Genomic DNA, 25,427 nt, shown 5'->3' on the forward strand with positions numbered 1-25,427 from the left:
GAATTTGGCAAACAGAAATTATTAAGTTTAGGGAGAGATATGGGTAATAATAGGCATATAAGGATATAGAAAGGCAGTGGGATAGTTAACTTATCTCAATCCTAATCTCAAAGAGGAAATAGGTTGGATAGAATGATAGTAGAGAGAGAGAAATAAGAAGAAAGAGAAAGTAAAAAAGACAAGAAAAAATAGAAAAACAAAAAATAAAAATTAAGACGTTCAACACTTAAAAATTATGCAAAATGAAAACGTAATATTCAGAGAAGAACGTGGATAGAATAAGAGAATGGGATGGATAGAAAGGAGATGTAAAAAACTAAAAAATAAAAATGCTTAAAATATTATACAGGTAAAAAGGGTAGTACTGCTGTTAAGGAATTTAAGGCTAAGAGGTTTTAAATTGAGTAATAAATTTCTGGATTAAGTGTGTACACAATGGGGCTAAGGTCTAATAATCAACTATTGGCATATCTGAGGATGAGCAGAATAGCAATTAAGTCAGGCAAAGGAGATAAAAAAGAAGAAAAAGTGAAAAGAGTAAGAAGGAAAGAAACAAAGGGCAAATGGTCAGTAGAGCTAAACAAAAAAATGTTTAAGAAGAAAAGAGAAAAAAAGTACACTCACATATACCCCTAAAATGAAAATTCCGAGATGAAGAAAAAAAAGTTAATAAAAAACAAATAAAATTAAAGTAAAAAATTAAAAATTAAAAAAAACTTTTAGAAAAACATTTTTTATTAAGGTACAAAAAAAAGATTTCTTTGATATTTTGGGTGGGGATGGAAATATACTGCATTTGCCTTGTGTCTTTAAGCTGTATCTTGTTTCAGTCTCTGGTCTGTTTGTGGTTTTTGATTTTCCTGTGGCTTGAATGGTTTCTTAAGTCAGTTTGAGCAGGCAGAAAAATCATAGCAGATGATTCTTGACCACAGGTGAAGCTCTGGGTAGGGTCGCAACCATCAGACCTCATTATCCTCTCAGGACAGTTGTGAGGAAACAAGGGATTTATACAGAGGGATATCTGGAGCATGGCTAGGCACAGAGGGAGCAGCCTTCAGATAAGGTTCTCCACAATTCTGTGAGCAAATGACAGGAAGATAGCTGGAAAGGGCTCAGCTGGGGCCTGTTATTAATTGTGCAACAGATGTGGGATTATGAAACAAAACATGGCTCTCTCTCATCATTACCCTATCCCCATGAGGAAGAGGATCCTTCACTATGTTGAGTTTTGCAGCTGGTGAAACTAAGGCACAGAGAAGCCAGTTGACCTACTTATGACTTCAACTTCACAGGAAGCTCTGCCTGACTTCGATACCATGCTCCCTAGGACAATGGATACTATTCAGTCCACTTCTTGTGTTAGGAAGTTCACTTCTTGTCAGTTGTGGGGCTGGAACTCTAGGCATGGGCACTGTTCCCGAAAGCCTCAGCAAAAGGTTAGTCAGTGCTCTACTACTTGAGCCCAAAGCACTACTTCTGATTTTCTGATGGTTCTTTGGAAATAAGGGTCTCACAGACGTTTCTGCCTGGGCTGGTTATGAACCATGATCCTCATATCTCAGCATCCTGTGTAGTTAGGATTAGAATTCTGAGCCATTAGCACCAGACTTAATTGTAATTCTGACTTTTGTTATCTCTCTCTTTCAAAAGTACTGGTCCCCATGTGGCTGGAACCCAAGGTGGCCCTCTCATTCTGGTGGTTGGCTGTGGGTCAGGAGCTGTCTCGCTCAGCTTATTGAAACAGCTCCATGGGATAAGCCCCTCTGGCTAGACAGTGACAGTTATTCATTGTCCCTCCAGCCTTACTAGACTTATTGTATTGATTTCTACATCATTTTCTAGCACCTGGCCAAAATTATGATACGTCGTTATGGAACGAAAAAGTAATGCCATCTTAAGAAAGTTATTTAGGGCTCTGGGAATGTGGCTTCAAGGTACGGTGATTGCCTAGCATCCATAAAAGCCTGGGTTCAATTCCTTAGTAACACATAAAAGAAAAACTGGAAGTGGTGCTGTGCCTCAAGTGATAGAGAGCTAGCATTGAGCAAGAAAAAAAAAAGCTCAGGAAAATTCCCTACCCCTGAGTTTTAGCCCCTTGACTGGCAAAAAGAACAAAAACTAAACAAAACAAAACAAATAAACCATTTAGTTAGTAAATGCAAAATAAAGAACCCATACTTGGAATATATAATTGCTCCTTTCATACTGACACCTGACAATAGTCCCTAATTCATTTACTTTACTTATATGAGGATACTGTGTTGAAAAAGTTTTGTTCATTAAGTCACAGTAATTAATAGTAAGAATGTGCTTAGATGCCAGGTAAAGTTTAATTCTGGAAATTCAACGATTCCAGGATTTGTGTCATCACTGATAATCACAAAGAGAAGGGTAGGCTAAGTGTGATTTTGAAATTTTTTTGGTCCATTATGGCACCAAAAAGGCAAAGGCTAATTAATTTTTGTGACAGAAAATAATGAATAACTCCAGATAGAAGGAATAAATGATAGTAATTAAGGTATACCAGAAACTGGTCTTGACAACCATTTTTGGTTATTGTAGAACTAGTTCTCAAGTAGGCTTTACCTCATTGCCTTTAGCATTCCAAATCTCTTAGGCTAGCTCTTCATCTCTGTGTGATAAATGTATCTCCTATGCTATTCTTTCATACCTTATCTCCTTTACTTTCTAAAAATCTCATTCTTTCTATATTCCTCTATGAACATTTCCTGATACTAAATACACCTATACAGATGGCAGAGAATGCTAATGTAAGGGTCCCATAGCTCATGAGTCATTAATGTAGGAAAATGGAAAAGGAGGACTTCAATTTTAATGTCATCATTTGGTTAAAATTTCCATTCTTTGTCTACACAGTGTCATTCAGTGCACATAAATGCAAATATGAGCCAGGGGCTGGTGGTTTACATTTGTAATCCTAGATACTCAGGAGGTTGTGACCAGAGGATTGTGGTTCAAAGCCAGCCTGTTCAGGAAAGTCCATGAGACCGTAACCTTCAATTAACCACCAGAAACCCAGAGGTGGTGCTGTAGCTGAGCACCCAGGATCAGAGTACATGCCCCACAACCTATAAAAAGGTAAAATATGACTTTAAGTTTCCCCAAAAGGAACGACAAGATCAATAATCTTCCCAAGCAAAAAAAAAATCCAAAAAGATGCAGTGCACATACTTTTGTTGAGTTATGTTATGGATTCAATGCTGGACATATTCTCTAAAAAAAAATCGTTTAACTAGGGATACAGGTGGACCCATTGCAACAATGAGATGTACAAGTCGTCATGTCGAAAAACGAACTTTACAACTTTGGTGGGGGTCGGAGGGTCGGCTGGGGGGAGGGGGTATATGGGAAGGGATGGGAAGGGGAAACAAAGAGGAGGCAACAATGATTGATAAGAAATGCACTCGTTATCTTGCCCATGTAATTGTAACTCCTCTGTACGGTATGCTCACAATAAAAAAAGGAAGTAAAAATTGTCAAATATTAGCTTTACAATAAACTTCATCTAATATTTCTCGTTTGAAAAGAGAAGTCTATACAGTTGATGTCACTTGGCTTTCTTACTTTCATAGTTTAAAGCCAAACCAGGCAGGAGAGTCTGTCAAAGTCTTATCTGTAATTACACAGGGAAAAAGCCAGAAGTGGAGTTTTGGTTCAAGCAGTAGAGTACTAGCTTTGGGAATAGGTGAGCTGGAAAGAAAACTGTTCAGGGACAGGGTCCAGCCTCTGGGTTTAAGCCCCAGAACCAAGACCAGCTAAACAAAAAAGGAAACAAAAAACCAGATATTTCATTGGAACCCTCCTTAAAGGAGTATTGGTGTGAGAAATGGCTCCTTTTGCTCTTCATACGCACTGGATGCTTTTTTGGAAACTTTATTGCTCTGGAGAACTCAGGACCAAACTAAAGGAATTGATAACTGACTCCTGCAACAAAAGAATCATCTCAGGGGTAAAATATCCATTCATAAAACACTTTAAAACCTCCATGTCTTTGTTTCTTTGCAGTAGATTTTTTTGGGGGGGTCCAGTCATGGGCCTGAACTCTGGGCCTGGGCACTTTACCTCAGCTTTTCAACTCAAGGCTAGCACTCTACCACTTGAGCCACAGCACCACTTATGGCTTATTTTTTCTTATGGGGTGCTGAGGAATCGAACCCAGGGCCTCAAGCATACAAGGCAAATGCTCTATCACTGAGCCACCTTCACAGTCCCTGCAGTAGAAAATATTTAAAACAACGTTATTTCCTTTTGTTCTATGCTGGCCATCAAATGGCACATTATATCTTTTTGTAATATTCTCAACTTAGAAGTTTACAGAAAAATTATATATGAGTAAAAACACACTAAAAAAAGTCAGGGACAGAGTTTCTTTCAAGCCTTCGTATTTTCTTCTTTTACAGTAAAAAGGAAAGCACAAGTTAACTTGAACTTTGTCATTCCTCTATGTTCCATTCTTCTCCTGGGATCAGTTGCCACATCCAGTAACAGTTATTTCCAGAAACAATCTATGGTGCTGCTCGAGGTATAATGAATGTTTTCTGGCTTCACCGAAATAACCCAAGGAGACCTTTGGACCTGAGGTAACACGTGTTTCAGAGACAACTTAGTATAGAGAAAATATGAAATTTCTATTTCTTATAAATACATTATCCATGAGTATATTGAGTTCAAACTTTGTAAATTCTCTGTAAATTAAGGTGAATTTTAAAGGGGAAGATGGTTCTCAGATCATTTTTTCTGAGTGTATATGCTGCGCATTATTTCCCAAGTTTACATGAATTTGTTAACTCATGTTAACTATAACAATAATAAGAGAAAGAGAAATTCTGTGTTTAAGTATAAGGTTTCAATACACTATAGAAGACTCTACAAATAAGACCACGTTGAAACAATAAAGCCAAGTCCAGTATGTAGATTTATGAGAGTGATATAGAGAAAGCATTATTCCTACGTGGAACATGAAGTATGATGGCACTGCCTTTCTAAATCACGCTTGCTAACGACACATCTTTGTAGAAAGTAGAATGGAGGAATAATTCTATTTCCAATGCAAGGCAGATATAAGACCATGGACTTGTCTGGAAAAAAAGAGTTCATCTTGAGAGAGCAGGGATTATACTAGCCATGAACTGGTGGATAAGATCACATTTTTTCTTTACTTTACTTATATATATTTTGTTGGTGGTGGTCTTGTCACTTGAACTCTGGGCCTACGCACTGTCCCTCTGCTATTCCGCTCAAGGCTAATGCTCTACCACTTGAGCCAACAGTGCCACTTCCAGTTTTCTTGCAGTAAATTGGAGAAAAGAGTTTCTGGGACTTTCCTACCTGGGCTGGCTTTGAACCCCAATTCTCAGATCTCAACACCACCCAGCTTAGGATCACATTTCTAACAGTGTACACTCAGCATATGTAATGTGTATGTTAATTTATCTTTATATGAATTCTTGAGTTAAAAATCTGGGCTACAGCTTAGACTTTGCACTCACAAAAATGTTTGTAGTTTAAAAGTTGATTCTACTGGATAAATGAAACTTAAGAATGTAAAGGAGTCTGGGAGTTTCAGTTTGCATCCAGCCTGGGCAGAAGAGTGTTTGAGACACTATGTATAATTAACCACCCAAACTCTGGATTGGAAAAATGGCTCAGGTGATGGAATAACAGTCATGAGCAAGAATGATAAATAAGAGCTTGAGGCTTTTGCATACACACATATAAACATATACATACACACAGAGGAACTTATATGTGCATACACATATACAAAAATGAATCCACTCTCAAAATATGTAGAAAAGTTAGAAAACAATAGAAAATATGTCCTGAGTAAGACTAGAATCAAGTGCTAATTTTTAAAATTAGAAAATCCTCAAGTGAACTTTCTTCAAAATGTTTGTGCATATTAGAGAGGTAGGGACCAGAGATAGTAAGAGAGTCAAGTAATCAATATTAAAAGGATTGGATCCATGGAGGAATGAATCAGAGACCCCGCAGGTGCACTTAAAAATGTCCATACCCTGTGTCAAATGTTAGAACATCTTTGAAAATAGTACATGAACAGTCTGAGAATTCTAGTGGATAATATCACTGGAGAAGTTCAGAATTGCTAGTCAGTATCTACATTAAATAAACCAAGAAGGGGCTGGGAAGGTGGCTCAATGGTAGAGTGCATGTGTTGCATGCATGAATCCCTGGGTTCGATTCCTCAGCACCACATAAGCAAAAAGAAAAAAGGCGGAAGTGGCTCTGTGGCTCAAGTGGTAGATCGCTAGCCTTGAGCTGAAGAGCTGAGGGACAGCACCCAGGCCCTGAGTTCAGGCCCCATTACCGGACCCAAAAATAAATAAATAAACAAACAAACAAACAAATAAATAAACTAAGAAACTATGGTTGGGCAATGTGATACAAGCCTTGAATTCTAGCACTCAGACTGACAGGAGATTAGGGACTGGAATTACTACTGATACCTTCCATAGACCAGGTAGTATAATTTTGTCTTAATAAAATAAACCAAACAAGAAAGGAATACACAGTTGGAAATTTGGACTAATTTCTTCATTATGTTTTGAGAAGCCAAGTTTTCTATTTAAATGCAACTGGTAAATAATCCTCAGTTGTGTTTTAAATGTTCTCCTCATTACAGAATATTCCTAGATGCAAAATGGTTCATGATTCCCATCCAAAATTTGAAAAAGTAAGTAATCATCATTCTGTTAGATTCCAAGGAAAGATGAAGGATTACAAAAGCCTAAGCCTGGAGGAATAGCAAAGTTCATCTAATGTAGGTCTTTATAGATCTTGCTAAATTAGAGTTTAGACTTCAAATAAATATTTTGGTTTTGTTTATAATTTCATATTCTATATGATACTACAAAATTCTTTTTAAGTAGAGGGTTTAATTGACATATTTACAAATGTTTCTTGCATTCTATTTCCCTAGTATTTGTTTCAAGAGAGTTATAATTAGAACTCAGTTAATAGATAATTCTAACTGTTCATGTAGAAAATGATAATGTGAATAATGTAGACCGAGTTGACAAAAAATTGATGATATTAATTTATAAATTTAGAAAAAGCAATTTTTGAGGCATTAATATAACATGGTATGAAGAAAATAATTGTGTGACATCTTCTTTCTTCTACCTGTGTGTAACACAGGAAGCAATTTCTTTAATTACGTGCCTCTGTATACAATGAGAAAAATGCTAGGTTTGGGGTTTGTTTTTATTTTTGTTTTGTTTCATTGCTTTGTCATAGGGCTTGAACTCTGGACCTGGACACTGTCTCTGAGCCTGTTAAGCTCAAGGCTTGTGCCTTACCACTTCAACCTCAGTACCACTTGTGTCTGGCTTTTGCTGAGAAGTTTATTGGAGATAAGAATCTAGGGAACTTTCCTGCCTGGGTGGGCTTTGAACTGTAATCTTCTGATCTTAGCGTACTGAATATCTATGATAGTTAAAAAAAAAGTATAAATATAAATATGTGCAAGAATACCAGTGGAGGAAAAATGATGCAACCCAGTTTATTGTGGTGTTCTTTCCAGAACACGGAGGGCATCACATTAGCAGAGGTGTAGTATTTTTCCCAATAGCGATAAGCTATTTGTGATGTGAATTAAGAGAATTTTGAGGTGAACACTACAAGTTGGAAACTGTTGGTCTAGGGTGACTTTATGGCATAAATTTTGGGATTGATGGTCATAGAAATAATTGCTTAATCTGATAAACAATTGCTTACTCTTGAAGAGTTAATTATAACTGATGCTTTACAGTTTTATCCTATGCTAGAATGTGGCTATTTTTCTGTTCACTTCTTAATCTGTAACACCCGATTGGAAAATGCATCTATTGCAGAATTACATAACATGCAAACAGGTACTATTTTGAGTCTCTCATGTATGGAACGTTCAGAATTTGAAGTGAGTAGTTATTAGTCATAGGAATTGTGATGAACACACATATTCTGTCGTTTTCATAACTTATTTACTTTTAAAAGTTATGGGTTTCCATAGAATTAAACGGTTTTCGGTTTTAGTATGAGAAAGTACTCATTTATTCTTTTTTGAAAATATTGGCAAGTATATTGTGAAAAAATTGTCTAGTTGGATAACATTCAAGTTGATGGCCCTCTGATAAAGAAGGGGTAATTCATTCAAATTAGATGCCAAATAGTACTGATTTTTAAAAAAGTTACTACATAAAGAACAATATTTATTATACCAATACAGTGAAATTTTATTTTATGCAGTTTTTGATGGTAATGGTGGAATTAGGATTGGTAAATTCGCGATTCTGATAAAGGAATTTCAAAAGAGTTTTAAAATTATGAAAGGTTGTTCAAACTTTTTAACTTAGCATATTAAGAAAATTTAAAATTTCCTGGGAAAATAGGCTTTCATGCAAAGAAGTCCATGAAGACTTAGCCAAGAGGGAACAATGTGGGGAAGATGGCTCATTTTCACAGTAAACAAACAAACCTCACAAACCTTGCTGTAAATCCTGTAGGTTCCCATGAGAATTGTCCTTATTCAGGAAATATACTTTTACTGTGTGAAACAAGTTTGTAGTGAAATTTAAATTCAAAGTTTTTTTTAAAAAATTAGACACCAAATTTGTGAATTGACCTTTAATTACTGAACAGTAATTCTCTTAAAAACATAATTTGGTCCAAAATATTTAGGGAGAAAGTGCCCTTCACAATGAAAGAACGTGTTGAGTTTACACTTTTCTGTTTTAATACTTTCCACGATGTCTTTGCACGTGAAGCACTGAAATACAGAAAGAAACCTGATTGGATACTTCAAACTAATGATTTCTCATTTCTAAGTAGCTCAAAAATATAATATCCTTATTAACATGAGGTAGTGAAAACTTCTGTTATTACATAAGCAAAAAAGTTTGGGGATCAGAAAAGGATTGAGCAAATTGAAAAGGTAAGAAAACATGTTATTAGAAGTCCTAGCTAAGCGTATTGGTTTCAGCAGTGGAGGGGGCCAAACCTTTTTGCTATAGATTGTCTTAATGTTTTTGCTACCTAAAGTGATTTTACAGAGCCTATTTGGCTCAATATAAAGAAGAATAAATTGAATGAATACATGAAAATAAATTCCACTCCAAATAAAAGAGTTTTCAAAGAGAAACCATGAAGATGTAGCAGTGGGGGACGCCTTATAGTCCTTCAGCTTCACTAGACTTGAAGCCAAGAAGCTGTGCTTAATTTGAAATCATGCAAGAGCTAAGAGGAGGACATAGAATTAGGATATAGAAGTATTGTCCTTTGTAACAGACAATGTCATCCAAGGAATGGGTGATTTAACTCTATTCTTCTCTATACATCTTGTTGAGCAAATACAAGACCAAGAGGAAAATAATCTATTGAAATAATTTTGCAAAGAATAACTTCACTTTTCCTGATATGGTATCTAAGGAGAGTCTTAAGAGAGAAGATAAAAGTCTTAAGAGAGAAGATGAAAGTGGAATATTCTTAGGTTTCCTCTAAGCATCTTGTTAGCAAAATATATCTTTGAGGTTAGAAATGATTGAACCAAAAAGTGGTAGAGCATTTATTTTTGTGGGCACTTTAGATACAAGAAGATTTCAAGGAAAAGAAAAAAGAAAAAAATTATAGCTAAATATTTGTGATTATAGGTCTTGGACTGTTTTTTTGGAGACAAAAGTTTTGCATTAACATTGGTCCTCATTAACATAGTTGTTGGGTTTTCATGGCAACCAAATGTAAAGGGTAAGTTTAATGGACTCGCTTGGACGAGTAAGCAGCATGATAGAAAATAATGGCAAATAATATTTAAAGAATTATTTTGAACAATTACTTTGCAAGAACAAAGAAGGAAAGATATAATTCAAAATCACTTGAAGTTATTAAAAGTATGAAAATGGAGTAGTGAAGAGATTCAGAGAAGACATAGAGGACTGTTTTTTCTCCAGTGGAATTATAGTTTCTTGATCTTGCTTCTTCCATTCTGTCTTCACAAGGTATCAAGTGTGCCTCAGGACTGGAGTAACCAGTTCAGACAAAGAGCACTCGCAGAAGAAAATATATGCAGTAGATATAGGTGATTTATAACCTTAGACAATCTTTTTAAATCTGTTCAAAATTCTCCCCTACCCCAAACTACCCTCTTTGAACAGCTTGTTTGCTTTTCCAAAGACTGCCCTTCATAAACTGCTTAAAATTTTGAGGGGTCATATTCTTACTCTCTACAGATCGCTGTTTGGTTGTGATTTTTGTTTGTTTTTGTTCGTTGTTGTGTTTTTAACTGAATTTCAAAAGGTTGTTCAAGTGTGTTACAATTAAATATGTCCATCTAATTGTCTAATGCTTCTGGATCAGAGTCTCTCCTTCTATCATTCTCAACCAACCCTTTCTCCAAGATGTAGTTCAGATTTACCACTTCCTTTATTACATATGTACATTGAGTATTCTAGCTGTACTTGCCCCTTGTTCCATTTTTCATTCATTCTATTTCTTTACTATTGTTCCTCTCTGGTTTCAATATCCTGATAGTCACTCTGTTAAACTGCCTGTTAATACTTTGAAAGTTTTATATACATTCCATGGAGTTTCAATCCCACATATACTTGAACTGATGTCAGCTTATATTTCCATAATTCATTCATCTGCAATAACAATTTGCAAGACTGGAGACGTGAAGCTCTTAGACATGATTTTATTCTCGTTCTTTTGGAAGATTAATCTTTAGTCAACAAGAAAGTTTTAATATGGCTTAGAATTTATTCCTAACTACCAGTTTTTATAAATGTCTTTGTACAGTTGTGTATGATTATTTTATTTTACATGGGATAATTTTTCTACTACCTATAAGTTTTGGAAAAGAAGAAAACAAATTTAATACTTAGAAGAATATGATAGAAATAGAAGACAGATTTTATGTTTGTCACATCTCTCATCAGTACCCATTTTCAAGACTTAAAGTCATATTTCTTACTATGGTAGATAGATAGGGAAAACATAAACAACACATGAAAAGCCAACTATTAGTGACTTTTAAAAATATAACTTCTCATTTGATGAAATTTACTCTATTAGCTAATATTTGGGTTTGAAATATGGAAGGCTGATCTATTTAACACATTTCTGGAAGGCACCTACTGAACAACACAAATGGTGGGGGGTACTTTTTCTACACTTTAATGATCTTCTACACTAAGGATCTTCTCAGTTAATGTTTTTTTCTAAATTATATTTGACCTCTAAATCAAGTTTCCTTGCCTTGGTAGACCAATTATGGATCTATCATTCCAGAAACTATGTTTTTCCTGCACTGAAATCTTTCATTAATCAGTAGGAGAGGGGTATTAAAAATAATCTTGTTCATTTCTGATTTTGTTCATTCATATGGGCTGGTCATCTGTAAATTGAAAGTTTTAATTACAGTACTTTCTCTCAGGTTTTGTGATTTCACCTTTCATTTTAAGTTGCTTTGCATTTTACAATTGATTACTACTAATTCTTGTAAGGAATTGGGGCCCTGAAATATTATAGGAAATGAGAAATTTAGATGAGTCTTCAATTATTTTCTGTTAGCATGTGGCATGGGCCTATGTGAGAAGTCTTGCCCTTGTTATATGATGATGCAGATAACTGGGATCTAGTATCCTAGGACCCGTGGGTCCTGCAGAAGAATAATAGCTTTTAGACATAATATCAGCAAAATTGGGTATAATCAGTAAGAATGCTTCAGAAATATGGAGAAAAACATTTTGGGACCAGCGAGTTAAAACAATAAAAAGAGCATCATAGTAAAATCCCTTATAGATTAGCAAAAACAATACTGTTATTTTGCAATGTGAATTCAGAAGACCACCAACACATAGAAGGTATCACAAGTTTATAACGAAGATATTGCATTGATACTTTTTATATTCTAGTATATATTCTAAACCTAATTATTTATATTCCAATCTATTTATGGGAATAAATGTCAATATATTTGTCTAATTATCAATTCTATTAAGGTTCACTGTGTGAAATTTAAAATCAGCACATATAAATATAAAATATATAAGTATATGTAATATAAAAATTGTTTTGCATTATTGTGTTGTGCTGAGGGAATCAAAGCCAACTCTGTTTTAAAGTGTTATTCCATTATCTCTACCTCCGTTTTTGGTAGAGTTAGACTTAAAGCTTTACCATTTGTTGCTTTACAGCCTAGAGGCAAGAGGAAACACTGTGATTAAACATTACCAATTTAAGGCTTAATATCGAGGAGAAACGTATGGACTTCTCCAGGAGGTATGGAAATATTTGGTGATACAAAGTCAGTAGTGTCAGTTCCTGCCTGGTTGGATGATAGACAGGCCAGCACAGTAGGTAATTATGCATTTGAACAATTTTTTCACCTTCTTGGCTTGAGCTACTTTTGAAATGATAAGTATAATAAGCAATTATATTTTAATAAAATACCTTCCATTCTGAACAATTCAGTCCGAACTGTTCATCTCTCTATGATTCCTTGTAACTAAGATTAGTTTTGTTCCAGTAAGACAATCTATGCTGTCAGGGTAAGATATTCTGGTTGGTCTGTTCCTATATGGAAGAAGGGTAAAGGTTCACGTAGACATTTGTCCCAGCAAGACCTCATTTGGGAAATCTTAAGCTGCAGATGTTTAGAAGTAGCTCTTAAGCAAGGCTTACTTTGAATCCATTAGCTCTACAAAGCTAACTGAGTTGATAAATAAGTACCTGAAAAGCCATCACCTTTGGATTTAGCTGTAAAGGCTTAAAAGTATGATCAAATTTAAAATGAAAATGACAAAATAGTCATTGATAAAAAAAAATTATAAATGGGAGCAATCGACCAAACGATACAAGTTTCTTCCACTATACACAGAATTTTAGATAAATAAGATCAATAGCATTTTTAGGAACATTAAGGGTTCCTTGTTACAAATAGGCAACCATGGATATATGCCTGTATAAAGATTGCATCATTAAGTACTTAAATTAAGAGGATACTCCATGCTTCAGCAGCAGGTCTACCCAAATTACAACAATACAGAGATTAACATGGCACTTGCACAAGGATGGTATGAAAATTTGTGAAGTATTCCATATTTTTCATTCTTCTGATGCAAGAAATGAAAAACAGTTATTAAAAAGTTGGGGCTGGGAAGGTGGCTCAGTGGTAGAGGGCTTGCTTGCATGCATGAGGCCCTGGGTTCGATTCTTCAGCACCACATAAGCAAAAACAAAAAAACAGGAAGTGGTTCTGTGACTCAAGTGGTAGAGCGCTAGCCTTGAGCTGAAGAGTTGAGGGACTGCGCCCAGGCCCAGAGTTATGGACAACGACCGGACCCCCCCCCTAAAAAAAAAGTTGATTACAAAAATACAAGTGTAACAATACATGTAATTCACAGAAATAACTGTTAGTTTGACATCAGTGTATTAAATCTTCACCTTAGAAAGACCTTTACATAGCATAAGCTTTACAAAACTTGAAATTAGATAACATTGTCATTTTATCCCATAGAAAAAAAATAATATAAGGACCTAAGAAAAAAAGGAATCTTAAACTTCTTCTATATGGAATGCAATCTGAAAGGACACATTTATTAATGAACCTATACATTGTATAACAATGTATAATTCAAAGTATTATATCCAGGAGGGAATGAAATAGATTATGGACATTATGCCAACATAGATATACTTTTTTCAGAAAAGCACCAGGAACATCTTTAGTTCCTATACTATTCATTTCAACAGATAAGTTAAAATTATTTATGATTTAAAAAAATTCACAAACTCTGCAGAAGTCATTATAGATGTACACAAACAACTCTTGAATACATTTTGCCAACAAAGTCAGGCAATTCACGTGGAAGAATACCATGGATTCCATGATATTTTAAAGTAAGATATTGCTGTTGCTTTGTATTGTGAAAAAAAATTTGTAGGGACACAAAGGATGGACTGGCATTTTTGAAATTTAAGAAACTTAACCAAACCATTACAACTTAGGAGAACAATTTGTACAGCTTTCCACAACTTCAAATAGGTAGTGAAACATACTTATCCTTTTGGCAATATCAAATGCAGTTTCTTCCAAGTCGTTCTTCAGACCTGGTTTGATATAATGGTTCAATAGAAGGAGATACAGAGTATCTTTGCTATTTCTACTCCCAGCAGCAAGATGCAAAGGGGTCAAGAGGCCTTTAGTTTGGGGATTGGTATCTGCATCATGATGAAGTAAGACAGAAGCCATTCTGGTATTATTCCACATATAAGCACTGTGCAGGGGTGTCCAGCCATTCACAGTTATTGAATGAATATCTGCCTTGAGCTACCAACTCATGGACAATGTCTAATTGTCCACTCTAGGCTTCCAGATGAAGAGGGTTATACTCATCCTTATCCCTAGTATTCATCTGGGTGGCCTTTTTGGAAAGTAGTCCCTGCACCATAGTAAGCCGATTAATTTCGGCATCCCAAAGAAGAAATTTGTTTGGATCCTACTCCATTTTTTTCTTGCAATTGATACCATTCCTCACTTTTTCATCTTGTTCCTTGTCTTCATCAGAATTGCCTAACCAGAGACTTTGAGTGCCAGTGGGAATGAGATGTCCATGTATTTCCCTAATAGTTCACATTGGTTGAACTGTTCAGAAAAATATGGTGTATTTACTGCTTATGATTTTTGACCATGATTTATTTTCTCTTTTTTCATTTTTACTATTCTAAATTATTCTAAATGGAGAGTAGAAAATTGATAGAGAGCAGAGGAAAGATTTTCCTTCATATTCAAATGCACAGACTGAAAATGAGGACCAGTGGTGTCTTCATGTGCAGCTTCTTCTAGGAATGAAAAAATAGGAAACAATGCCTTCTATGTGAATGATTTGGGAAATACCATGTTATATTGTAAGAAAACTCACTATTCAACATATGGGCTTTAAGAGCTTTCTAGTAGCTTTCTAATGTTGGTATCCAACCTTAGAAAAAAATGTATAATGCAGCAGTAAAATAGAAGTTCTTTGTATGACTACCTAAATTCTTGTTTTTTGAAAGACACTTGTTTTCATCTAAAAATAGTCCTGTCTATTGTCGTCAGGTGATTTTGATGAATGAAGATGCCTAATGAGAAGTCAAAATGTATTAGTAGTCCTTTGCTACCAATTAAATTTCACTTTTTCTTCTTGGAGAATATAATCATCAACGCAATAGTTCAGAATCAGCAAGCAATAGTTCAGAATCATGCTTCTAGTGCAAGTGGATCACCAGTAAGTAATCCTTGATTCCCTACAAGTTGGAAACTGTTGGTCTAGGGTGACTTTATGGCATAAATTTTGGGATTGATGGTCATAGAAATAATAGCTCAATCTGATAAACAATTGCTTACTCTTGAAGAATTAATTATAACCGATGCTTTACAGTTTTATCCTATACCAGAATGTGGCTATTTTTCTGTTCACTTCTCAATCTGTAACACCCCATTGGAAAATGCATCTATTGCAGAATTACATAACATGGAAACAGGTACTATTTTGAATCTCTCAGGTATGGAATGTTCAGAATTTGAAAGTGAGTAGTTATTAGTCATAGGAATTTTGTAGAACATACATATTCTGTCCTCTTAACAACTTATTTACTTTTAAAAGTTTTGGGTTTCCATAGAATTAAACGGTTTTCGGTTTTGGTATGAGAAAGTACTAGTTAATTCTTTTTTGAAAATATTGGCAAGTATATTGTGAAAAAATTGTCTAGTTGGATAACATTCAAGTTGATGGCCCTCCCATAAAGAAGGGGTAATTCATTTAAATTAGATGCCAAATAGTACTGATTTTTTTAAAGTTACTACATAAAGAACAATATTTACTATACCAATACAGTGAAATTTTATTTCATGCAGCTTATATTTTAAATTTAATTTTAATGTGAAAGTGATGTGCACTGCGTTAGCAATTGTAAGGCAGTGAATACATAACTTTTCAAACTTATTATCCTCTCTCTCATTTTTCTCACAGTTTTCCTTCACCCCAAAACCCCTCACAAGTTGTAATGTACATTTCCAACATATTGTCTTCTGAGTATTGCTATTGCATTGGTTTGCCTTTTGTCCTTTGTCTCGCCATTTGTTGTTCCTCTTCCCTTCCCTAATTAAGGTAAATGTATACACAATACACAGGGTACCAAAATGAAACACAGTAGGAGATAAACCATAGGGGAAAACCCAAGGAAAATAGAAATCACATAGTACATTAAAAACAACAACTGCAAATAAATATCTCTTTCCATATCTTAGAGTTCATTTTGCTCAGCATCATGTTCATATATATGCCTAACAAAGTCACTGGAAAATAATAGTTTCATGGATACTATATCATGAAAACAACATGTTAACTGTTTTTGATGGTAAAGGTGGAATTAGCATTGGTAAATTCGCAATTCTGATAAAGGAATTTCAAAATAGTTTTAAAATTATGACAGGTGAATTTTAATTGTTCAAAATTTTAACTTAGCCTATTAAGAAAATTTAAAATTGCCTGAGAAAATAAGCTTTCATGCAAAGAAATTCATGGAGACATAGCTGAGAAGGAGCAATGTGGGTAAGATGGCTCATTTTCACAGTAAACAAACAAACCTCACAAACCTTGCTGTAAATCCTGTAGGTTCCCATGAGAATTGTCCTTACCCAGGAAATATACTCTTACTGCATGAAACAAGGTTGTAATGGAATTTAAATTCAAAGTTTTTATTTTAAATAAGACATCACAATTTGTGAACTGACCTTTAATTACTAAACAGTAATTCTCTTAAAAAGATAATTTGAGTCAAAATATTTAGGAAGAAAGTGCCCTTCACAATGAAAGAACGTATTGAGTTTACACTTTTCTTTTTAAATACTTTCCACAATGTCTTTGCACGTGAAGCACTGAAACACAGAAAAAAATCTGATTGGATACTTCAAACCAATGATTTCACATTTCATAGTAGTTTAAAAAATAATATCCCTATTAACATGAGATAGTGAAGATTTCTTTTATTACATAAGCCAAAAAGTTTGGGGATCAGAAAATAATTGAGCAAATTGTAAAGGTAAGAAAACACGTTATTACATACCCTAGCTAAGCATTTTGGTGTCAGCAGTGGAGGGGACTAAAACTTTTTGATATAGATTGTCTTAATGTTTTTGCTACCTTAAGTGATTTTACAGAGCCTATTTGGCTCAGTGTAATGAAGAACAAATTGAACGAAGACATGACAATAAATTCCACCTCCAAATAAAAGAGTTTTCAAAGAGAAACCATGAAGATGTAGCAGTGGGGGACGTCTTATAGTCCTTCAGCTTCACTAGACTTGAAGCCAAGAAGTTGTGATTAATTGGAAATCAAGCAAGAGCTAAGAGGAGGACATAGAAGTAGGACATAGAAATATTGCCTTTGTAACAGACAATGTCATGCAAGGAATCGGTGATTTAACTCTATTCTTCTCCATACATCATGTTGAGCAAATACAAGACCAAGAGGAAAATAATCTATTTAAATAATTTTGCAAAGAATAACTTCACTGTTCCTGATATGGTATCTAAGGAGAGTCTTAAGAGAGAAGATAAAAGTCTTAAGAGAGAAGATAATAGTGGAGTATTCTTAGGTTTCCTCTAAATATCTTGTTAGCAAAATATATCGTTGAGGTTAGAAGTGATTGAACCAAAAAGTGGTGGAGTAATTATTTTTGTGGGCACTTTAGACACAAGAAAATTTCAAGGTAAAAGAAAAAAGAAAAAAAATTATAGCCAAATAGTTGTGATTATAGGTTCTTGGACTGGATTTTTGGAGACAAAGTTTTGCATTAGTGTTGTTCCTCATTAACATAGTTGTTGGGTTTTCGTGGCAACCAAATGAAAAGGGGAAGTTTAATGGACTCCCTTGAACAAGTAAAGAGCATGATAGAAAATAATGGCAAATAATATTTAATGAATTATTTTGAACAATTATTTTGTGAGAACCAAGAAGGAAAGAAATTTCAAAATCACATGACGTTATTAAAAGTATGAAAATGGAGTAGTGAAGAGATTGAGAGAAAACATAGAGTACTATTTTCTCTCCAGTGGAGTAATAGGTTCTTGATCTTGCTTCTTCCATTCTTTCTTCACAAGCTATCAAGTGTGCCTCAGGACTGGAGTATCCAGTTCAGACAAAGAGCACTCGCAGAAGAAAATATTTGCAGTAGATATAGGTGATTTATAACCTTAGACAATCTTTTTAAGTCTGTTCAAAATTCTCCCCTACCCAAAACTTCCCTCTTTGAACAGCTTTCTTTGCTTTTCCAAAGACCGCCCTTCATTAACTGCTTAAAATTTTTAAAGGGCATATTCATACGCTCTAGAGATTGCTGTTTGGTTGTGATTTTTGTGTGTTTTATTGTTGTTTTTAAGTGAATTTCAAAAGTTTGTGCAAGTGTTTTACAATTAAATATGTCCATCTAATTGTCTAATGCTCCTGGATCAGAGTCACTCCTTCTATAAATCTCAAGCAACCCTTTCTCCAAGATTTAGTTCAGATTTACCACTTCCTTTATTACATATGTACATTGCATATTCTAGCTGTACTTGCCCCTTGTTCCATTTTTCATTCATTCTATTTCTTGACTATTGTTCCTCTCTGGGTTCCATTTCCTGATAGTCATTTTGTTAAACTGCCTGTTAATACTTTGAAAGGTTTATATACATTCCATGGAGTTTCACTCCCACATACACTTGAACTGTTGTCAGCTTATATTTCCATAATTCATTCATCTGCAATAACAATTTGCAAGACTGGAGATGTTAAGCACTTAGACATGATTTTATTCTCATTCATTTGGAAGATTAATCTTTAATCAATAAGAAAGTTTAAAAATGGCTTAGAATTTATTCCTAACTACCAGTTTTTTTTATAAATAGCTTTGGACAATGGTGTGTGATTATTTTATTTTGCATAGGATAATTTTTTCTACTACCTATAAGTTTTGGAAAAGAAGAAAACTAAAATTTACTTCTTAGAGGAATATGACAGAAATAGAAGACAGATTTTATGTTTGTCACATCTCTCATCAGTACCCATATTCAAGATTTAAAATCATATTTCTTACTATGTTAGACAGATTGGGAAAACATAAAACAACACATGATAGGGCAGTTATTAGTGACTTTTTAAAATGTACCTTCTTATTTGATGAAATTTACTTTGTTAGCTAATATTTGGGTTTGAAATATGGGAGGCTGATCTATTTAACACATTTCTGGAAGGCACCCACTAAACAACACAAATTGTGAGGGGTACTATTTCTACACTTTAAAGAATGGTTTAACTTGTTTGGTATTAGTGCTGGGTACGTAAATCAACTCTTGTAACTTGCTCCCTACACTTGAAAACATTGTAATGTCACTATCATCTACTTGTCAAGGGTTATTTTGGCAAATGTGATTTTAAATAGTTTAGTTGAAAATGAATATACTTCCAGGAGATTAAATGTATGTTATCATTGGTTTGAGAATGACAACATTTTTTATACTACAGAACCTAGTTTACTGAAATACCCGTGTATTGAAGCACTAAGGATCTTCACAGTTAATGTTTTTCTAAATGATATTTGACCTCTAAATCAAGTATTCCTAGCCTTGGTAGACCAATTATGGATCTATCATAACAGAAACTATTTTTTGGGGGGAGTCCAGTCGTGGGGACTGATCTTTGGGCCTGGGCACTGTCCCTCAGCTCTTCAGCTCAAGGCTAGAGCTCTATCACTTGAGCCACAGCCCCACTTCCGGCTTTTTTTCTTTTTGCTTATGTGGTGCTGAGGAATCGAACCCAGGGCCTCAGGCATGCAAGGCAAGTGCTCTACCACTGAGCCACCTTCCCAGCCCTACAGAAACTATTTTTTTGGCTGCACTGAAATCTTTCATTAATCATTAGGAGAGGGGTACTAAAAATAATCTTGTTCATTTGTGATTTTGTTCACTCATATGGGCTGGTCATTAGTAAATTGAAAGTTTGAATTACAGTACTTTCTCTCAGATTTTGTGATCTCATCTTTCATTTTAAGTTGTCTTGCATTTCACAATTGATTTCTGCTAATTCTTGTAAGGAATTGGGGTCCAGAAATAATGTAGGAAATGAGAAATTGAGATGAGTCTTCAATTATTTTCTAGAAAGATTCACTGTGTAAAATTTAAAATCAGCACATATAAATATAAAATATATAAGTACATATAAAATAAAAATTGTTTTGCATTATTGTGTTGTGGTTAGGGAATCAAAAGCAACTCTGTTTTGGGGGGGTTTTTTGGGTCCGGTCGTGGGGCCTGAATTCTGGGCCTGGGTGTTGTCCCTCAGCTCTTAAGCTCAAGGCTAGCACTCTACCACTTGAGCCACAGCGCCACTTCCGGCTTTTTTCTTATGTGGTGCTGAGGAATCCAACCCAGGGCCTCAAGCATGCAAACCAAGTGCTCTACCACTGAGCCACCTTCCCAGCCCCAGCAACTCTGTTTTAAAGTATTATTCCATTATCTCTACCTCAGTTTTTGGTAGAGTTAGACTTAAAGCTTTACCATTTGTAGATTTACAGCCTAGAGGCAAGAAGAAACACTATGATTAAAACATTACCAATTTCAGGCCTAATATCAAGGAGAAACATATGGCCTTCTTCAGGAGCTATGGAAATATTTGGTGATAGAAAATCAGTAGTGTAAATTCCTGCCAGATTGGATGATGCACAGGCTAGAACAGTAGGTAATCATGCATATGAACAATTTTTTCACCTTCTTGGCTTTAGCTACTTTTGAAATGATAAGTACAATAAACACTTATATTTTGATAAAATATCTTCCATTCTGAAAATTTCTGTCTGAACTGTTCATCTCTCTATGATTCCTTGTAACTAAGATTAGTTTTGTTCCAGTAAGACAATCTATGCTGTCAGGGTAAGATATTCTGGTTGGTCTATTCCTACATGGAAGAAGGGTAAAGGTTCAGGTAGACATTTGTCCCAGCAAGACCTCATTTGGGAAATTTTAAGCTGCAGAAGTTTAGAAGTAGCTCTTAAGCAAGTCTTACTTTGAATCCATTAGCTCTACAAAGCTAACTGAGTTGATAAATAAGTATTTGAAAAGCCAACACCTTTGGACTTAGCTGAAAAGGTTTCAAAGTATGATTAAATTTAAAATGAAAATGATAAAATAGACATTGACAAAAAATTGTAAATGTGAGTAATCGACCAAACGATATGTTTTTTCCAATATACACAGAATTTTAGAGAAATAAGATCAATAGCATTTTTAGGAACAATAAGGGTTCCTTGTTACAAATAGGGAACCATGGATAGATGCCTGTATAAAGATTGCATCATTAAGTACTTAAATTTAGAGGGTAGTACATGCTTCAGAAGCAGGTCTACCCAAATTTCAATACAGAGATTAACATGGCACATGCACAAAGATGATATGAAAATTTGTGAAATATTCCATATTTTTTCATTCTTCTGATGCAAGAAATGAAAAACAGTTATTAAAAAGTAAATTACAAAAAAAAACAAGTGTAACAATACATGTAATTTATAGAATTAAAGGTTAGATTGAAATCAGTGTATTAATTCTTCACCTTAGAAAGGCCTTTACATAGCATAACCTTTACAAAACTTGAAATTAGATAACATTGTAATTTTATCCCAAAGAAATAAAATAATATAAGGACCTAGGAAAAAAAGAAATCTTAAACTTCTTCTATATGGAATGCAGTCTGAAAGGACACATTTATTAATGAACCTATACATTATATAACAATGTAGAATTCCAAGTATTATATCTAGGAGCGAATGAAATAGATTATGGATATTATACAAACACAGACATACTTTTTTTCAGAAAACTACAAGGAAAACTTTAGTTTCTATACTATTCATTTCAACAGAGAAGTTAAAATTATTTCTGATTTTAAAAAATCACAAACTGCAGAAATCATTATAGATGTATACAAACAACTCTTTAATACATTTTGACATAAAAGTCAGGCAATTCTCTTGAAAGAATACCATGGAATCCATTAATTTTTAAAGTAAGATATTGCTGTTGCTTTGTATTGTGAAAAAAAATTTAAGGGACACAAAGGATGGACTGGCATTTTTAAAATTTAAGAAACTTAACCAAACCATTACAACTTAGGAGAACAATTTGAACAGCCTTCCACAACTTCAAAGAGGTAGTGATACATACTTATCCTTTTGTGGCAATATTAAATGCAGTTTCTTCCAAGTTGATCTTCAGACCTGGTTTGATATAATGGTTCAACAGAGTATCTTTTCTATTTATATTCCCAGCAGCAAGATGCAAGGCAATCAAGAGGCCTTTAGTTTGGGTATTGGTATCTGCATCATGATGAATTAAGAAAGAAGCCACTCTAGTATTATGGCACATATAAGCACTGTGCAGGGTTGTGAGCCATTCAGAGTTATTGCATGAATATCTGCCTTGAGCTACCAACTCAGGACAAAGTCTAAGTGGCCACTCTAGGCTTCCCAATGAAGAGGGGTATACTCATCTTCATCCCTAGTATTCATCTGGGTGGCCTTTTAGGAAAGTAGTCTACAAGCCATAGTAAGCAGATTAATTTCAGCATCCCAAAGAATAAATTTGCTTGGATCCTACTCCATTTTTTTCTTGCAATTGATACCATTTCTCACTTTTTCATCTTGTTCCTGGTCTTCGTCAGAATTGCCTAACCAGAGATTTTGAGTGCAAGTGGGAATGAGATGTCCATGTATTTCACCAAGATTTCACAATGGTTGAACTGGTCAGAAAAATCTGGTGAATTTCCTGCATGTAGTGACCGTCTACTCGACCAGCGAGGAAAAACGACCACCACACCAGAAGTCTTCTCAGATCACGCTTTATTGGAGAGCCTTTTAGTTGTAGGAGAGCTTGGGCGCGAGAGAGCGTGCACCCGAAATACAGCCGCTTATATAGGGAATTGGAACACGGGTCTTTCTATTGTTGGTCGCCTGCCTTTTACCGTCACCAGGTGTCATGGGATTGGCTGGGGACACTACCTGGCTCGCACACGCGCGCACAGCCCAGGCGTCCCGCCAAGCACCGTCTGGAGTGGTAATCCTCAAAACTGCAAGGGAGTGGGCGGAGTCTCGCCTCGGCTCCCTACAGTTCCCCCTTCTTTGTTTTATGGCAACAGGTAAGAGTAGAGGTTGGGCCTCTGTCTAAGACATTAATGAGAGGACCTTGCACTGGCCTTCGCCTGAGGGGCGCCTTCCCCAGTGATGACCAGGTCCGTCCGATGCCTTCTTTGCAGAGGTGGGATCTTGGGCATCAGTCCACTTGCTACCCAGCATGCTCTTCTTGAGGAGATGGTACCCTCAAGTGCAGTGCACTTGCCTGGCAACCTGTCCCAAATTGCAAATTGCATACCTGTCCTCGTGCAATGGGATCCCCTGATCCCTCGGGGTGCTAAGGCTATGCAGAATGGTAAGGCTTAACTGCCTCTTAGGGCCGACAGCCAGATCTGGGGTGAGGATCCACTCTCCAAAGCGGCTAATGCTTGCAAGATAACAACCTTGTCCCTTCTGGTTTGGGCTCGAAGGCGACAGACCAACCATAGGCAGACCACGCATCCCCCCAAGCAGCAGGCTAAAAACATTCCGACTCCCACCCGCTCTTTGACAAAGGACACCACAGAGGCAATCCAGTCAGTAAATTGTAACAGCCCACAGCATCATTGGTTTAGCTATCACAGGGATTGCTATTAGCACTGTTGCTAACAGCAAGAAGATCAGCTGTATCTTCAAGAGGGGGTTTTTCTGCAGTCTCCACCGGCCTGGTCAGTCTCGTTGGCACCCAGTGAGGTACTTCTTGACTCTGTGGAAAAACACAAACAGCTCCCCTGGATCTCGTTATTACCGGATCCGGTCCATACCATTTATTATTAATAACATCCTTCCACATAACCATGTCTTTAGTATCCATGGAGTCTCTTGTCATATGCCGATCTGCGGCAGACTGATCGTTGTCATTTAGAATTAAAAAATTAAGGGTAAAGAGCGCAAGAGAAAGTCTTTCCCTGGGGGATGCGGACTCAGCAACTCCCCCTTTTTGTTTTTGAAGCATTTCTTTTATGCTTCTATTAGCTCTTTCCACTATACCTTGTCCTTGAGGATTGTAGGGCAATCCGGTGGTGTGGGCAACCTGCATTTGTGCGCAAAAGGCGCGAAAACCATGGGAAGTATAAGCAGGGCCATTATCCGTCTTAAGTCTAAGGGGCTTTCCCCAAGCTGCCCAAGATTCTAAGCAGTGTATTCTGACGTGAGACACCTTTTCTCCTGCCAGAGGTGTGGCATGAATGACACCAGAAAAGGTGTCCACAGACACATGTAAATATTTCAACTTACCAAATTCCGTCAGATGAGTAACATCCATTTGCCATAGGGCGTTTGGTCTCAACCCCCTGGGGTTTACCCCCACATGGGGAGGATGAAGAAAGGTAACACAAGATTTACAGGCTTTAACAATATCTCTTGCCACATGCCTGGACAAATTATATCTTTTCCTAAGGGTATTAGCAGGTACATGATACAATCTATGAAAGTCTTTTGCCAATTCTACAGGATCAGCAGCGACCAGAGCCACAGCCCGAGTTGCCTGGTCCACCAAATCATTACACTTTGCCATTGGGCCCGGTAACATAGAGTGGGCGCGAATATGTCCAATATAAAAAGGATGTTTTCTGTTTAAGATAAGGGACTGAATCTGTAACAAAACATTAGAAATTGTACTGGCCTGCTTAACTGAAGCAGCAACTTCAAGAGAAGCAACGGCATTTACAACATATAATGAATCAGAAAATAAGTTAAAAGGTTGATCAAATCTTTTAAAAACTTCAAGCACAATTAAACATTCAACAGCCTGTGGGACATTCGGCCGAAAATTAAAAACTACCGGCTGTTTGTGTCCTTGAACAAAAAAGGCACCTTGTCCAGATTTTGATCCATCCGTAAAGATGGTTAGAGCATCAGCCAAGGGCTCCTTTGAAGTGACAACAGGAAAATACACTAAATTTTTGTTAACTATGGCAAGCAGAGGATGCTTAGGATAATGATTATCAATTACATTTGGAAATGAGCAAACAAGAATTGCCCACATATCCACTGTGGCTGCTAAAATTTCAACTTGCTCACGGGTGTATGGAATAATTAATTTATCTGGAATTTTTGCAAAGTGCATTAAACAATACTTCATACCCAAAATTGCCTGCTTAGCCACTAATTCAGGAAAATATTGAACAGTTTTTGCTCCCACAGAATTGCCGTGGAGCCACAATAAGGGGCCATTTTGCCAAAGAACCCCCGTGGGATAATTTTTTGTTTTTAATATACATAAATCAATA

The 25,427-nt window shown here is 35.8% G+C and overlaps 2 pseudogenes; both read left to right on the plus strand.

Moving 5' to 3' along the window:
• Positions 1–13,023: 13,023 nt before the first annotated feature.
• LOC138818369 (U6 spliceosomal RNA) lies at positions 13,024–13,123 on the plus strand (annotated as a pseudogene).
• Positions 13,124–21,417: 8,294 nt separating this feature from the next.
• Positions 21,418–21,514, plus strand: LOC138818373 (U6 spliceosomal RNA; annotated as a pseudogene).
• Positions 21,515–25,427: the final 3,913 nt, after the last annotated feature.

This window comes from Dipodomys merriami, unplaced genomic scaffold (assembly GCF_024711535.1).
Source record: "Dipodomys merriami isolate MVZ:Mamm:240054 unplaced genomic scaffold, mDipMer1.0.p SCAF_746, whole genome shotgun sequence".
Taxonomy (NCBI): Eukaryota; Metazoa; Chordata; class Mammalia; order Rodentia; family Heteromyidae; genus Dipodomys; species Dipodomys merriami.